The sequence below is a fragment of the Balaenoptera ricei genome, chromosome 17, assembly GCF_028023285.1.
Source record: "Balaenoptera ricei isolate mBalRic1 chromosome 17, mBalRic1.hap2, whole genome shotgun sequence".
Classification (NCBI taxonomy): domain Eukaryota; kingdom Metazoa; phylum Chordata; class Mammalia; order Artiodactyla; family Balaenopteridae; genus Balaenoptera; species Balaenoptera ricei.
In genome coordinates this window covers 18,416,776-18,431,632 of record NC_082655.1, presented here as the reverse complement: position 1 = coordinate 18,431,632, position 14,857 = coordinate 18,416,776, and the positions used below count along the sequence as shown (strand labels likewise).

The following is a 14,857-nucleotide window of genomic DNA, read 5'->3' as shown; positions in this document are numbered from 1 at the left end:
AACTGAAAAGTAGTATATGATACATTTACTTATTCATAATATAAATACAATATGTACTTGCTCAGCTAAATTAGATCCTACTAACTCAGAATTTGCCATGATTTGGAAAAGCGATACATAGGAGTCAGGAAATCAGGGTTTTCGTCTTGGCTCTAAAGACTAAAGAGCCAAGTAATCTTGGACAAAGTGTTGAACCTTTTAGAGACACAGTTTTCATAATTGTCAAGTGAAGGAGTTTGACTGGATGATCTCTAACGTTGCTCCCATATCTCTCATTCTATAGAATTTTAAGAAAATTATGATTAGCAGGATGGTTCTCTCCCTTGGTGAATTTGTTTCTTCTCATGGATTAAATTTTCACTAAATTCTGTCAATCCTGAACTTGTCTGCTGAGCTTCAGATTTATACAACCAAGGATCTGGATGTCACACATAATATCATCTGAGAAACTCTGAATGTAAAGGAAAGGAAAAACAAAATTTACTTACACAAGAAAAAAAAGAAAGAAAGAAGAAAAAGGAAAATAGAACTTATTGGCTCACTTAATTGGAAAGTCTATGAATAGAGTTAGTTTTAGCTACAGCTAGATTTATGGCTTAAATAATGTCATTTAGATTTACTTTCTTTCCATCTCTCAGTTCTGTTTTGCACAGGGCTGGCTCCATTCTGCAACTTCACATGGTGTAATAGTGCTGTTGCATTATCTCTTAATTACAAGCATCAAGGAAAAATAAAAGTATTTTCCCAGATACATAACAAGAATCTCTTCGCATCTCATTGGCTCTGATTGGCTAAAATGTCCATCTCTGAACCAGTTACCACGTTAAGAAGAAATTCAGTGTGCTGACTGGCTTAGATCTGGGTCATGTGATTCATTGCTAAACCAGAGATACAGTCCCATTGTGCTAGGGCCAGTTGATTATAACATTCCAGTAATTTTCTGAGTTGGTTGTTAAACTGTTGGGAACATTAAATTGGAAAAGGTGGGAGTATTCACACTACAAACTAGGGCTTTATTTGTTTACTTATTTTGGAGAGATCATTTACCAGCACATCACTGGGTACAGCCCTGTCCAAGCAGAGGGGGTGAGGATAAGATCACCTTGTAAAAATGAGGCTGTTATCAAAATAAGGCAAAAATAAACGCTGCAGTGGCAAGAAAAAAACAAAAACAAAAACCTACCACTATTCATTCACTAAAACTGGAAACTCAAACTCAAAATATACCATGCTGAATTTTCTCTTACTCCTCAATCTGCTTTGTCTCATGGATTTTCCATCTTGATTGGTAACCATCACTCCAATCAGACACTCAAGTCTAAAATATGACATTTAATTTTTGAATGCTTTTACTTCTTTCATAACACAATTTTGCCTCCTTAGCATTTTTTAAACCCATCTCATCCTCTATTGCTACAAGTCACTTAGACTTGTTTGATCTCTCTTTGGGATATTTCAGGATTCTTCTAATTTGTCTGCAGACCTTCAGTCTTACCTTTCTCAGATCTATCCAGCGTATCACCAGCAGGGTGACCTATCTAAAGTATGTCTGACCCAATTATTACTTCTTCCTAAATTTCTTTCCATTGCATAATAGATAAGGTCTGTGATGGTTTTCAACATGTTCACAAATTCTTCTCCCTTTAAGAGGTGGAGCTTAATTCTCTGGCTTTGAGTATGGGCTCAGTGAATAGAATATAACAGAAGTGATGGTGTGTGGCTTCCACGACTAGGTCATAAAAGGAGTTGCAGTTTCTTCCTTGCCCTCTCTCTTGGATGACCCACTCTAGGGGAAGCCAGCTATCATTTTGTGAGAACACTCAAGCAGCACTATGGAGGGGTCCATGTACCAAAAAACTGAGGCCTCCTGCCAACAACTATCTTGGAAGCGGAAGAGTTTAAATGACTGCAGTCCAGTCTGATGTGGTGACTGCAGCCTCATGAGAGATTCTGAACCAGAACCGCCTAGGTCACTCCTGAATTCCTAACCCACTGGAACTGTGAGAAAGCAACTGATTATTATCTTAAGCTGTTAAATTTTGAGCGCAGCAACAGATCATTCGGTCTCAGCTTAACACTTTGTTTTTCCTCCATCATTGAACTTACACTTTACAAAACCACATGGGTTTGTCTTCCTCATTATAGTCTGAGCTTCCTGAGGGCAGGTACTGTAATTCCGAGCTCACTGCTGTATCCCTGAGTAGTAGATTGTATTGCTATTTCACAAAGATGGCTGCAACAATATCTCCTATTTCAAGTATTCTTCTAGAACCTTGTCACTTCCCCATCCAGAGGTGAATTCCCTGTCTTCTCCCTTTGAACCTGGATGGAGCTCTGTGACTGTCTCAAACAGTAGAGCTGAAGGGATGATATGTTATTTCCAAAGGTAGGTCATAAAAATGCCACGCACATTTGCTTCTCTCCTTTAGACCCTTGCTGTTGGAATCCAACCACTGTGCTGTGGGGAGACTCAAGCAATCTGTAGAAATGCCCACAGGGAGAGGAAGCATGGGCCCCAGCTCACAGTGGGAGCCGAGCTCCCAGGTGACAGCCAGTGCTAACTAGCCATGTGAGTGAACCATCCTGGAAATCGATCTTCCAGCCCCTAGTTGAGTCTACCAAGCCAATGCCACGTGGATCAGAGAAGAGCTGCCCTTGCCGAGCTCTGCTCAAATCGCAGCTTTGTGAGGAAGATAAATGACTGTGATTGTTTTAAGCCACTAAGTTTTAGGATAATCTGCTATGCAACAGTATGTAACGGGAACACCCAGCACAGTATCTGTGACATCACAGGCGTTTGACAAGCATTTGTAAACTGATCAAAGATCCTAGTTTCCTTATACAGCTACTTTCTGGGCACATTAGTACACGTGTCCTTCTTTAAACAAATCTTGAACTCATCTGACTCAAGGTTTATGTTCAAGCTGTTCCTTCTGCTATGAATTGCCTCCCTACTTTCCTTATACATTTACCTGCTCAAGTCTTATGCTTCTGAAAAAATACTGTTGAAACTTCCTTTCCTCCCTTCCTTGCATCCTTTTAATGACTATGTCATGAATGTCTACTATAAGCCCAGGATATCATATGGAGCAATATAGGCAAAATCTCCATCCTCTTGAAGTTTTACATTTCAATGGGGATCCAGTCAACAAATAAATATGTCATTAAAAATTATAGAGTGTGATTAGCACCTTAAAGGAATTAAACAGTGTGCAGTAATAGAAAAAAATGGAGCGGGTGGGAGGGGCAGGAGGAATGGGGTTCTATTTCAGATGAAGTGTCTCGGGAATATCTCTTTAAGGAGGTGATATTTGAGATCTGAACAATAAGGAGGAACAAGTCTGGAAGAAAAGACCATGGCATGGGCAGAGAAAACAGCAAGTGCAAAGCCATGAGATGGGATCAAAAATGTTTTCTGTTGGATAAAATAAAGGAGGCATTTACGGCTGCAGGATAATGAGTGGAGAGAAGACATTGACTAGATGAAGTGGGAAAAATAAGCAGACACCAGATCATGTATACGTAGAGTCACGGAAAGGAATTTAGATTTAATTCTAAATACAAATGATATTTACTGGAGGACTTTAAAGTGGGGGAGTGCCACAGTCGGATTTGCATTTTAAGCTTACCCTTGCTGTTGTGCAGAGAATGGATTTTAGGTTGGCAGGAAGGGGTGCAGGGAGATCAGTAGGGAAACCAAACTGAACATGAGATGGTGGTACTTTGGGTTAGGGTGGTAGCAGTAGATGGATAGAGAAAAATGATGTATTGGGATAAAATTCGTGGATGTAACTTATAGGACTTGTTGGGGACTCAGATACAACAGCTGAAAGGAAAAGAGGATCTCCGGCTTTGGTAAAGGGTTTGTACTTTACTGTAAAGCAGTGAGGAGCCGTGGGAGGATTAGCAGGGCAGTGTGTGCCCCACTTTCTTTCTTCAAGAAGCCTCTCTAGACGCCTCCTGATAGAATTAATCTCTCTCTCTTCTGGGTATTTATTCATAGTTTTGATTCTCACAGGGAATGTAGCATAAGATATGGGTTAAAAGCATAAGGAATTTTGGGGGCTGAATTGATGCGAGTTGATCCGGGTTCCACCACTACTGTATGTGAGGTGTAAGACCTGGAGAAGCCCATTCATCTCTGTGGCCTCAACTTCTCCAAATGTGGGTAGCATCTATGTTACAGGCTTGTTGGGTTCATTAAATGAAACCCTGGAGGGGAAAGATCTACTTCAGAAAGGATAGGGAGAAGACCTAGCTTTACATTAACTTTAAGTTCACTTAATAATGAACTCTATCTAACATTTATGGACCACCTACCCTGTGCCTGATACTAAGTGTCTTACTCTTCATTACAACCTTGTGATTTAGCTACTTTTGTCATCCTCCTTTACAAACAGGCACGAAGAGCTTAAAAATGTACCCAAGGTCCTACTGTTAACACTTAACTTGTATAGATTTGCCTTTCTATATCCCTATTTCTCCCCATTTCTCTCAGATAACAGGGAGTGTGTGTGTCTTGCTCACAACTCTCTTCCTCATCCCTGACACGTGGCAGAAAGTAACTTCATGTATGCTGAGTGAGTGAACTTTCAGGCATTGACTCACATGTCAAAGTTGACAAGACAGAGGTCAGAGTTATGGGGTACTGGCTTTACTTGAGTGGGTCCACCCAGCTGAGCTGGGGAGAGTCCTGAGCCAGACTAGCTTGGAAAGCTGGTCAGATCCATGATGAGATCAGATCCCCACGTGGTCAACCCCTGCTGCCTCGTCTGCAGTACGATGATAATGTGGCTAATTTACTTGTGCTGTTTGGTTTCAGAAGTGTAGCAATGGCACAATACAACCTTTATTAACAAGACTACTGAGGAAATGGCGTATCCCGACTACTCAGGCAGAGATGAAAGCTCCTTTGTTTAAACCCTTTTGGAAAATCTCTATAAGATGTAGTGGCCGCTGTTTCGCCTTGGTAAGGACTGTGCAGTGAATATGATTTGTGTCTTGAAGTTGAAAAGCTGCTGAGCCTCCTGTCTTACAGTGGTCTCTGTGCTTTATTCTAAATATGATCATTTTGGAGAGGAGAAGGTGGGAGGAGATTGGGCTAAACATATTTTTAGATGAGGCACTACCTTGAGATGCTCATTTTAAAATAGCATAATGATATGGGCTTATGTTCCTTCAGAATTGACACTGTCCCTTAAAAAAATAGTGATGGAAAAAGGGAAAATTAATGAAAGATTCTGTTCCAAGTCTTTAAGTCTTCCTGTAAATATCAGCTTAATTTCTCCCGGAAGAAGACTGTAAAATGATGTTTACTTATCAGAACTGGGCTTGCTCTGTGTGGCTTAGTATATGTAACATTTTCCCCCTGGTCTGCAGAGTACAAAAGAAGACAAAGGGCGTAGTCACTGATGAGGGAAGAGTCGAGAAGGGACTGTTTTATATCCTTTAAAGGGAGTCTTGAGTGGATTTACCAGGAGAGCAAAGTGCCCTGCGATAGAAGGGGACATGATGTGATTCTAGCAGGCACTGAGAAGGTCCTTCTGCCAAAAATAGACCCACCTGCTTGTGGATGTCTGGCATTCCTTTGACTGGGGACAATGCCAGAAAGGCCAGCTGTTCCCTCAGATACTCCTCCCACAGGCTGGCTGAGACCTGAAATTCCAGCCTTGAACTTAAGGCTAAATTTTCCTCCACAATCTACCCTAAGGCTTGTGCTTTTCACTTCCTCCCCTTCCTTCTCACTCTAAAACAAAGGTGTTAACAGCTATTTACACCGAAGTATGAATTATATAGATTTGTGCAAAGAACGGAAATTATGGAAGCGGGAGAATCCTTGGTTCCCTCCTCCCCACTTAACTCTGTGACTTTTGGTCAAGTCCTTAACTACTTATGCAGTAGTTTCTTTTTCTATAAAATAAGGCTAAGCCAAACCAACTGGACTCTTGGGAGGGCAAAATAAGACAAATGTAGAGAACCAATTAGCAAAAGGCTAGAAACAACCCAAATGTCTGTCGAAGGGAGGCTAGTTAAATAAACTTTGGAGCATCCACACAATGCCATGTTATGTAGCTGTGAAAAGGAATCAGGAAGACCTCTACGTCCTAATACAGAGTGACGGCCAAGACATATTGTTAAGTAACAAAAACAAAATGCATCACAGTGTTTGCACAATGCTATAGTTTAGATAAGAAAGGAGGAGACATAGTAAATACATACTGATTTATAATTTCAGTAGCTGGATAAACCAAAAATTAATTTAAAAATGGGATGGAGGGAACAAGGAATTAGAGGATATGGAGGGGACATAGACTTCTCTGTGTAATTTATTTTGTTTTTTTGATTTCGGAATCATGTAAATATTTTACATAATTAAAAACAAAGTTAAATCAAAGAGAAAAGCAACCAAAACACAACAAGCCCTAAAACTTTAAAATAAACTGGAAAAAAGTGAACTTAACTTTATATCAATTCTGTGGCATAACCATCTCAAGAATTATTTCAACTGATTTTAAAAGACATATTTCGATTTTACATTCCTAGGGAGATGTATCCTAAGGACAAAAAAAAAGTATAAAGATCTCTTACATAAATGAACTTTTCTACGAAACAGATACAGACTCACAGACATAGAGAACAGACTTGTGGTTGCCAAGGGGGAGGTGAGGTGAGGGAGGGATGGATTGGGAGTTTGGGCTTAGTAGATGAAAACTATTATATATATAATGGATAAACAACAAGGTCCTACTGTATAGCACAGGGAACTATATTCAATATCTTGTGATAAACCATAATGGAAAAGAATATGGAAGAATGTATATGTATATATAACTGATCACTTTGCTGTACAGTAGAAATTAACACAACATTGTAAAGCAACTATACTTCAATAAAATAAACTAAAAAAAAGGTCTTTTAGATTGAATTCTTTCAGCTAGTTGTTAGTGGTAATATTCACATTATTATTTTAAATACCATTATATAGAGAGCAAGATAAAGCAACTAAAAAATTAAGTTAATATCCTTAGGAGATAAGGTTTTCAGAGTAAAAAAAGATAAACTTAAAATAAAAGAATTGAAGTAAAAATTCTGTAATCTTTGATTTGAATTAGAAATATCAGTATTTATGATTTATTTTTCTCTTTCTAAAAACTACAAATTTCCTAGTCCTGTCCACTGAAAAGGCCTAGAAGCATGACCAACTCAGTTTAAATGATCACTCTGGGTACCCAGAATGTAAAATCTAAGTACCACTCCCATCTTAAAGGGAACAGGGCTCCTTAGAAAAATGCCTAATTTTACTTCTGGGGAAGAAAGTGTTTGAGATGAGTTAGGGGCATATTATTATGCCCCAAAGCAAGATTATATGAGCCAACTTGAAGGATTTCCCACTGGCCAAATTTGGGAAGAATGTGAAAACAAATAATGATTACAACACTTTGAAACACATCAAGTATGTAAAATCAACAAGTTAGTTTGGAGGTTGCGTGGGCACCAGCTCACTATTCTGAAAATAGACAAATAGATGGTAAGAAAGAAGCATCTACCCCGCCTCTTTTGTTTCAGGCAATCCAACAATTGTTGAGAGAACATTCTTTATTGGATAATTCTAGCTAATAAATGCAGGAGGAATGATAGGATTAAAAAATCTCCGTTCTTGGTGGAAATCATTCTGCAACGTATAAATGTATCAACTCAACAGGCATCCACCTTAAACTTACAGAATGTTATATGTCAATTAAATCTCTATAAAGCTGGAAATAAAAAAAACCCCTCCATTCTGATGACTCCATTCCAGTCATCAATGTCTGCCAAAACCATTAAGTGAAGACCTATGAGAAACTTTACGATGGAAGTGGCCATGTGATGCTCAAAACAAAACAAATAGCAGGCAGTTTTAATACTACAACAGACAAGGTTGTAGCACAGAAATGGCTGTCTCTACTGTAAACACAGACGCGAGCTGCCCAATCATCGTGGGTGGTGGTAGGGAGCAGTTGCAGACTTGTGGTCTGAGTTTGGCAGCGGGTAGCACCCACGTTTCTCCACCTCCCACTCTTCTGATTCCTTCCGTCAGCGGAACTGGATGGAGAGCCACCTATCGGAGGAGAGGGGCAGGTGCCTGCGCTGAATTCACAGCCCTCAGCCGGTGGTGTTATCTCCTCTCACTTTGCCACGTCTTGCCCTGGAGGAGGAAAGAGTCTTGGTCTTGGACACTGCATTTCTTTTTTCTTGTTTTTTAAAGTCTTTATTGAATTTGTTACAATATTGCTTCTGTTTTATGTTTCGGATTTTTGGCCAGGAGGCATGTGGGATCTTAGCTCCGCGACCAGGGATCCAACCCATAACCCCTGCTTATAACATGCTGTCCTCGGGAGTATCAGGTGAGTTGATGGAATTCAAGTGTTTAGCACATCCAATGCCTGGAGAGCTTTCCCAAGGCCAGAGACAACTTGTGGATCTCTTCATTCAGAGAGAATAGGAGCCAGGGGTTGTGTCCTTGCTTCTACATAGGCTTTATTTGCATACTCATTTCTCTCTCAGAGGGAAGATTGTGATTGGTCAATTAGAGCAGAACGTTGGCTAAGAAAACTCAGCCCAACTCAGTGAAACAGCAGTTACCAATTTTGATCTTTTGGATAAATCACTTTTTCTCTTTTTACACTGGCTGTTTTTCTTCTTCAAGAGGGCCTTATTTTATTTCGTTCCAGCTTTACTTTTGAAAATGTCTCCCTTCTCCTCTTGTAACATCGTCCTTGGCTCCACTCAAGGGGAGCAAACTTAAGTCTTGTTAAGTCTATACATGTCAAAATGTTACTTAGGTAACATTTCACCAAATGTATCCTTGAGTTACCTAAAATCATTACTAACCTAATCTTAAATCAGATGCATGATGCATGATCTACTGCAAGGCCATATTTGCTACAGTACTTCCTTTATACCTCCAGTATCACTTGAATAGTCAAAGGCCTGTGATACAGCAATGGAAGAACACTTTGACAGCATTCTGTACTTCAGGGGATATTGCTCTATTGTACTTTGGAATCCTCACATACTGAATACCCAGGGGCATTTTTTTCCAAATGGGCTATCAGATGGGGAACAATGGAGAAAAATGAAAATTGAAACCTATTCAAAGACTATTTCGTGTGACTCACCTTCCACGTTTCACTTTCCCAAGTGTGGGTCCGCTCTGCCTTAAAAAAAAAAAAAAAAAAAAAAAAAAAATCCCAGCCTGGACTACGCAGTTATTTGCCAACTGCTGTCATCTAATGGTGATATGTAGTAATGCAGGATGAAGTAAAGACCTGGGGTGATTTTCTGTTCCCTGGAATACAGGTAGACTTAGACTTACTGATTATATGATGTGATTTAAAGGGTGATAGGAAAGTTGCAAACTCCCTAAACACCATTTGTACCTACTGATTGGTGCCAGGTAGATCAACATTGGGCTTTGATTTTCTAGCTCTGCATTTCGAGCCCATTATCTTTGGGAAGAATAACCCTGTGTCAATGGGATGCCAACATATCCCCTAGGGGCTCCTATCAGCTGAAGACAGTAAGTTTCCTTCATGGCAGGTGCTAGAGTAGGATCAGTACCCACCAATTCCTGAGGAAACAACCTCAACAGTCCCGCATGTCACCAATATATTTTTCCTCTCTCTCTACTTTGGACAAATAATGTCGCCTGCTATATCAGTAAACAAAGGATGTCGTGACCATGAAGACATCAGCCCCTGCAGCTGCCTGGGCACCTACTATGTGCTAAGGACTTTGTGTATACCATCTCTAATCCTCAAAACAATTTTTATTCCACTTTAGTATGAAGACTCCAAAAACTCCGATTAAATGCATTGACTACAAACACAGTGTGTTACGTTGCATAGCTGTTATTTAACTTAGTTATGTTTATTTTACTAAAGGAGCCTGTCAGTTTCCTGCATTTAATGTCATTAATTGGGGGAAGGGGATCCAATTGCTCCCCCCACCGAACTTACCCAATTTTTTTCTTTTATTGAAGTCTAGTTCATTTACAATGTTGTGTCAGCTTAAGGTGTACAGCAAAGTGATTCAGTTATACATATGTATATATATCTATTATTTTTCAGATTCTAAAAATATGGAACACTTCATGAACGTGCATGTCATCTTTGCTCAGGGGCCATGCTAATCTTCTCTGTATTGTTCCAATTTCAGTATATGTGCTGCCAAAGCGAGCCTCCAACATATGTTCTTTCAATTAAACCTATCCCTTCTAAAGGAAACTCAAATACTATTTCCTCTCAGCTTAATGCTGATGTCTGGGTAGATCAGATATTTTCTTCAGATGATACTCTGTGTCTTTTGTGGGGATCTTGTCCGCTTTCCATGGGGAAAAATGTGAAAGCTTGGCTCCTTTTTGAGTCCAGAGTGGGATAAGTACCTTAGTTTAGACTAGTAGAAGACATAAATTAATATATTACATATATTATCTTGCCATAACCAAAGATTTCCTGTTTTCTCCTGGCTGAAATTCTTTAAAGTCAAATCCTTTTAAAGTGAAATCCTTTGGTTCCCCTTTGAGATGTGACTTCTACTGCAAATGTCCTCGAGAAAGGGAATAAATACATTGTCATAGCTGTAGTGTCAATTTTGTTTAAATCTAAAAACTAACAGCTCTTTGACAAAAGGTTTGATTTTGGGTTGATCAATGGGGCAAAATGCTAGACATGGGGATGAACTAGATTTCCCATTATTTGGTCATATTAATCATGGCCATTTTGTTCCCTGGAAGCTATTCGTTTCCTTATTATGCAAAATTCTGCAACCCTTTCCTCCAAACCTTAAAATCAAACATGTTGTCTGACTTGGTTTTTGTTCCCCTCTCAGGTGCCAGGGACGGTCTGAGATATAGAGTTTGAACGTCAAAGGGTTGGTTTTAGACATTATGATGGTGTGTAACACGAAGGTCAAATACATTCAACCTCATGTCAACTCTGTTTAGCTGCTAGTGGTTGCCCCAGTTGCAGGGTTGAGGAGGATTCTGAAGCTGTGTCTGGGCTCAGCAGGAAAGAGCGCTAAATGATACCTGTCACAGAGGCTGCACCCGTGGAGGTGTGGCACAATTTCAGCCCTGTTTCTGAGGATTGGAGGGCAAAGTATTCGAAACCAGAAATGATCAGGAAAATCAGGGCCATAGAAGTGTTAAGTCTTTTCTTGGAAATCAATTGTTCTGTGGTTGGTGAATAGAATTGTGGAGATACAGAGAGACAGGGAAGCAAATGATTATTTTTTTTAAATTAATTAATTAATTAATTAATTAATTAATTAATTAATTATTTTGGCTGTGTTGGGTCTTCGTTTCTGTGCGAGGGAAGTGGGGGCCACGCTTCATCGCGGTGCGCGGGCCTCTCACTGTCGCGACCTCTCTTGTTGCGGAGCACAAGCTCCAGACACGCAGGCTCAGTAGTTGTGGCTCACGGGCTTAGTTGCTCTGCGGCATGTGGGATCCTCCCAGACCAGGGCTCGAACCCGTGTCCCCTGCATTGGCAGGCAGATTCTCAACCACTGCGCCACCAGGGAAGCCCGAAGCAAATGATTATTACATGAAGGCTGGTGGGCTGATAACAAGATTTAGGAACCTCATTGTATTTTTTTGAGAAGATTAAAGAGTATCACCTAAATCAGTGTTTTCTGAGATATTTAGATTGAGGCGCACTGTAAGAAATGCATTTTACATCACAATACAGAGAGTGCTGAGGACTTATATAGACACGCGTGCACACACACACACGCCTGAAACAGAGGTTTACTTGAAAATACTTATCCTTACTATGTGTACCTATATGGTGTTTTACATTTTATCTATTTCATTTTTTTAAAAGAAGCTGGTTACCACTGACCAAATTGGTTTCACAACTCCCTAATGGGTTGCTATCTCCCCTAATGTGAAAAACAACTGGGTAGGTGATTTGAAATCTTATTTTTCACTGATCAATTGTTTTGGCATCATATTGGTGCAGTTTGGGTGTAATGGTCAAATGTGAATCACAGAGATTAAATCAAGTAATTCTGAATGAGAGGTACGTGGAGGGGAAGAAATGAGAAGTCTGGGTTCGGATTCTGGCTTCCAACACTTGTCTTCTGTGCACAGCTAATTGAGGGCTAGTTTCCTGTTGTGACTAAGAACACAGATTCTGCAGTCACACTGCCTGGGTCTGAATTCTGGCTCACACAGACTGCATGAATGAACATGGGCGAGCTACCTAACTTCTTTGGGCCTCAGTTTCCTCATCTGTAAAATGGAAATAATATTACCCCTTTTTGACATATTGTGACGATTTAACATAAGGTGAATAGAGTAAAAACTCAATTGATAGTAGCTATTATTATTGAACAATCGCATAAAAACGTAAGAATCAAGATGTTTTCAAATCTCTGTCTATAATGTCACATCGATCAAAACTGACATAGGTAATAACTAATGTTTATTGTTTTTTTTTATTGAAAGATAGTTGATTTACGATGTGTCAACTTCAGGTATACAGCAAAGTGATTCATATATATATATACATATATATAAAAAATATATATATATACTTTTTCAGATTCTTTTCCCTTATAGGTTATTACAAAATATTGAGTAGAGTTCCCTGTGTTGCACAGTAGGTCCTCGTTGGTTATCTATTTTATATATAGTAGTGTGTACATGCTAATCCCAAACTCCTAATTTATCCCTCCCCCCCCCCCTTTTGTATACAAGCCACTGCCTGGCACTGTGCAAAGCACTTTATATGCATATAACCTTTGCAACATTTAATCCCCATTTGATCTTCCTTTGATCTTTCTTGAGTATAACAAAGAAAGCATTTTAATTCTCATTTTGTAGTTGAAGAAATGCAAGCTTGGAGAGATCAAGTAACAGAGTTGGTAAATGATACGCTGGGGTTCTAGCTCAAGTGTGTCTGACTCCAGAGCCTGAGCACCTCTGTCCCTTAGTCCCCTTTGGGTCTGTTTTCCCCCTAAAGCCACATGACTCACCCCCTCACTTCATGTCTCTGCTCATTTTCACTCTATCCGTCCCGGATAAAACAATAATGCCCTCTCTCACCCCCATGCTTCCTATCTGCCACATCCTGCTTTGGTTAGCACTGTAGCACCCAATCCCAATTGGCACTTTATATTTACTTGTTTATTTCTGGATTGTTCATCTTCCACTGAAACAGAAGCTTCATTAGTCAGGAGCTGCTGTATCTCCCACCCCCAGAGTGCTATTTGGGGCACATCATGTATGTTCAATAAATAGTCATTGTTGAATGAATAAATGAATTAATTGAGGTAAATGAAACAGAAGTAAGTCACAGGAAACTTAATATTAAGAAAACTTTACTTACAAATGTCATTATTTTTAGATTTGCTCTGAATGTTTTCAGGTGTATCTCATCTTTGTAATGTTTGGAATGTTCTATGAGCCATTGTTTCCCCTCGGAAGAATTGGGAAACCTCAGTCCATACATTGGGCTTTTCCCGCTATTTAATTTCACTTGGTTCGTTGCAAATGTACCAAGAAAGTGAAGTTACTGTTTGCAGTTACTGTACAGTTGAGAGAGAGGAAGAAGGCGTCAGAAGCCATCAGCTGCACTATCCTTTTAAGCCACAAGATGGCGCTCCTATCCTACAGATATTAGCTTGTATTTCCCGCTCCCCAACCCCCCAGCTTGTTTCGCGGACCCTGCCTGGGTTTTCTTTCTTTGTAATTTGTTTGTGTTTGTCTCTGCCTCTGCCTTTTCCTTGAAATGTTTGTTCTCCGTTTCTATTTCTCTTCTATCCCCTTTATTTCCCTTCTACTTAGACCTTTATTTATTACCTGGGCAGTTTATTGTATAAATCTCTTAATTGTTTAACATAAAAGGTGACTTTTATGTTTCTTGATCTTATCTTTAAAACCCACTCACTGGATGCACCATAATATAGATTATATATTTATTCCTCTAAGGAAAACCAATACCTAATTAAGTTGCTTCTGAAGTCACTCATGTGACCGTTGACTGTTTTGTTTTGTTTTTTTCCTTTGTTAGGTCAATTTTGTAAGTTTTTAAAGGAGTGTTAAGGCTTAAAGTTATGAGGTCGTTTGTCCCAAGTTCCTACAGGAAGAACCCGCTGACCTGAAGTCTACCCCACACTCCCTCTGCCTCACAGATGTCCTGCTCTCTGATTCCTTTAATCAATCCTAATATTCAAGGGAGAAGTTTAAAAAGTAGATTAATGAAAAAGACAGAAGGAGATGATTACTGACAACTGAGACAAAACCAAAACATGTAGGTCAGCTGCTGTGATATGCTCCACTTTGGTACTGTAATGTCCATCCACTGTTTGTTTTTTGTTTGTTTCTCTTTTCCAGCATCCCTTCCTTTGGGGAAATGTTCTTTACCACTTTTACATAATTATGGTAGGACCGTCAGGACCCTCAATCCTGGGGCTTGGTCTCCTTCAATTTGAGAATGTGTAAGTGACTCAGACTGACTAATCAGACAAACTTTTCTGTGTGGGCTCTATGCCTCTTAAAATACTTTGTGTGTAGGTGGAGGGCATTAATATTAGTGTGATTGGGGTTTGTAAACACTTAGTTCCACAAGTAACTGTTTTCTTGATTGAATTAATTGAATACAAAGAGGAAATAACATTCTTTTCTGCTTACTGCTGCCTTCTTTGATGTGTCAGCTCTCTCTTCCCTGTCCCTTGATAACAGCTTGGAAGAAATCCCGTAGCTGCCAAGTCACTTTAACAGAAAGAAACAGTCTTATTTCAGGTATTGAAAAATATAGTCTGGTCCAAGTCAAGACTTCAATCTTATATCCTAATCAGAGTTGTTTCCCTT

General features: G+C 39.5%; 1 protein-coding gene and 1 non-coding gene across 2 annotated transcripts in view; one reads left to right on the top strand and one right to left on the bottom strand.

Moving 5' to 3' along the window:
- Positions 1-14,857, top strand: part of LOC132352102 (uncharacterized) — a 536,476-nt gene that overhangs the window by 99,009 nt on the left and 422,610 nt on the right. The window lies entirely within an intron of this gene.
- Positions 10,115-10,217, bottom strand: LOC132352139 (U6 spliceosomal RNA). The gene has a single exon (XR_009498606.1). It is a non-coding gene; the product is annotated as a U6 spliceosomal RNA (small nuclear RNA).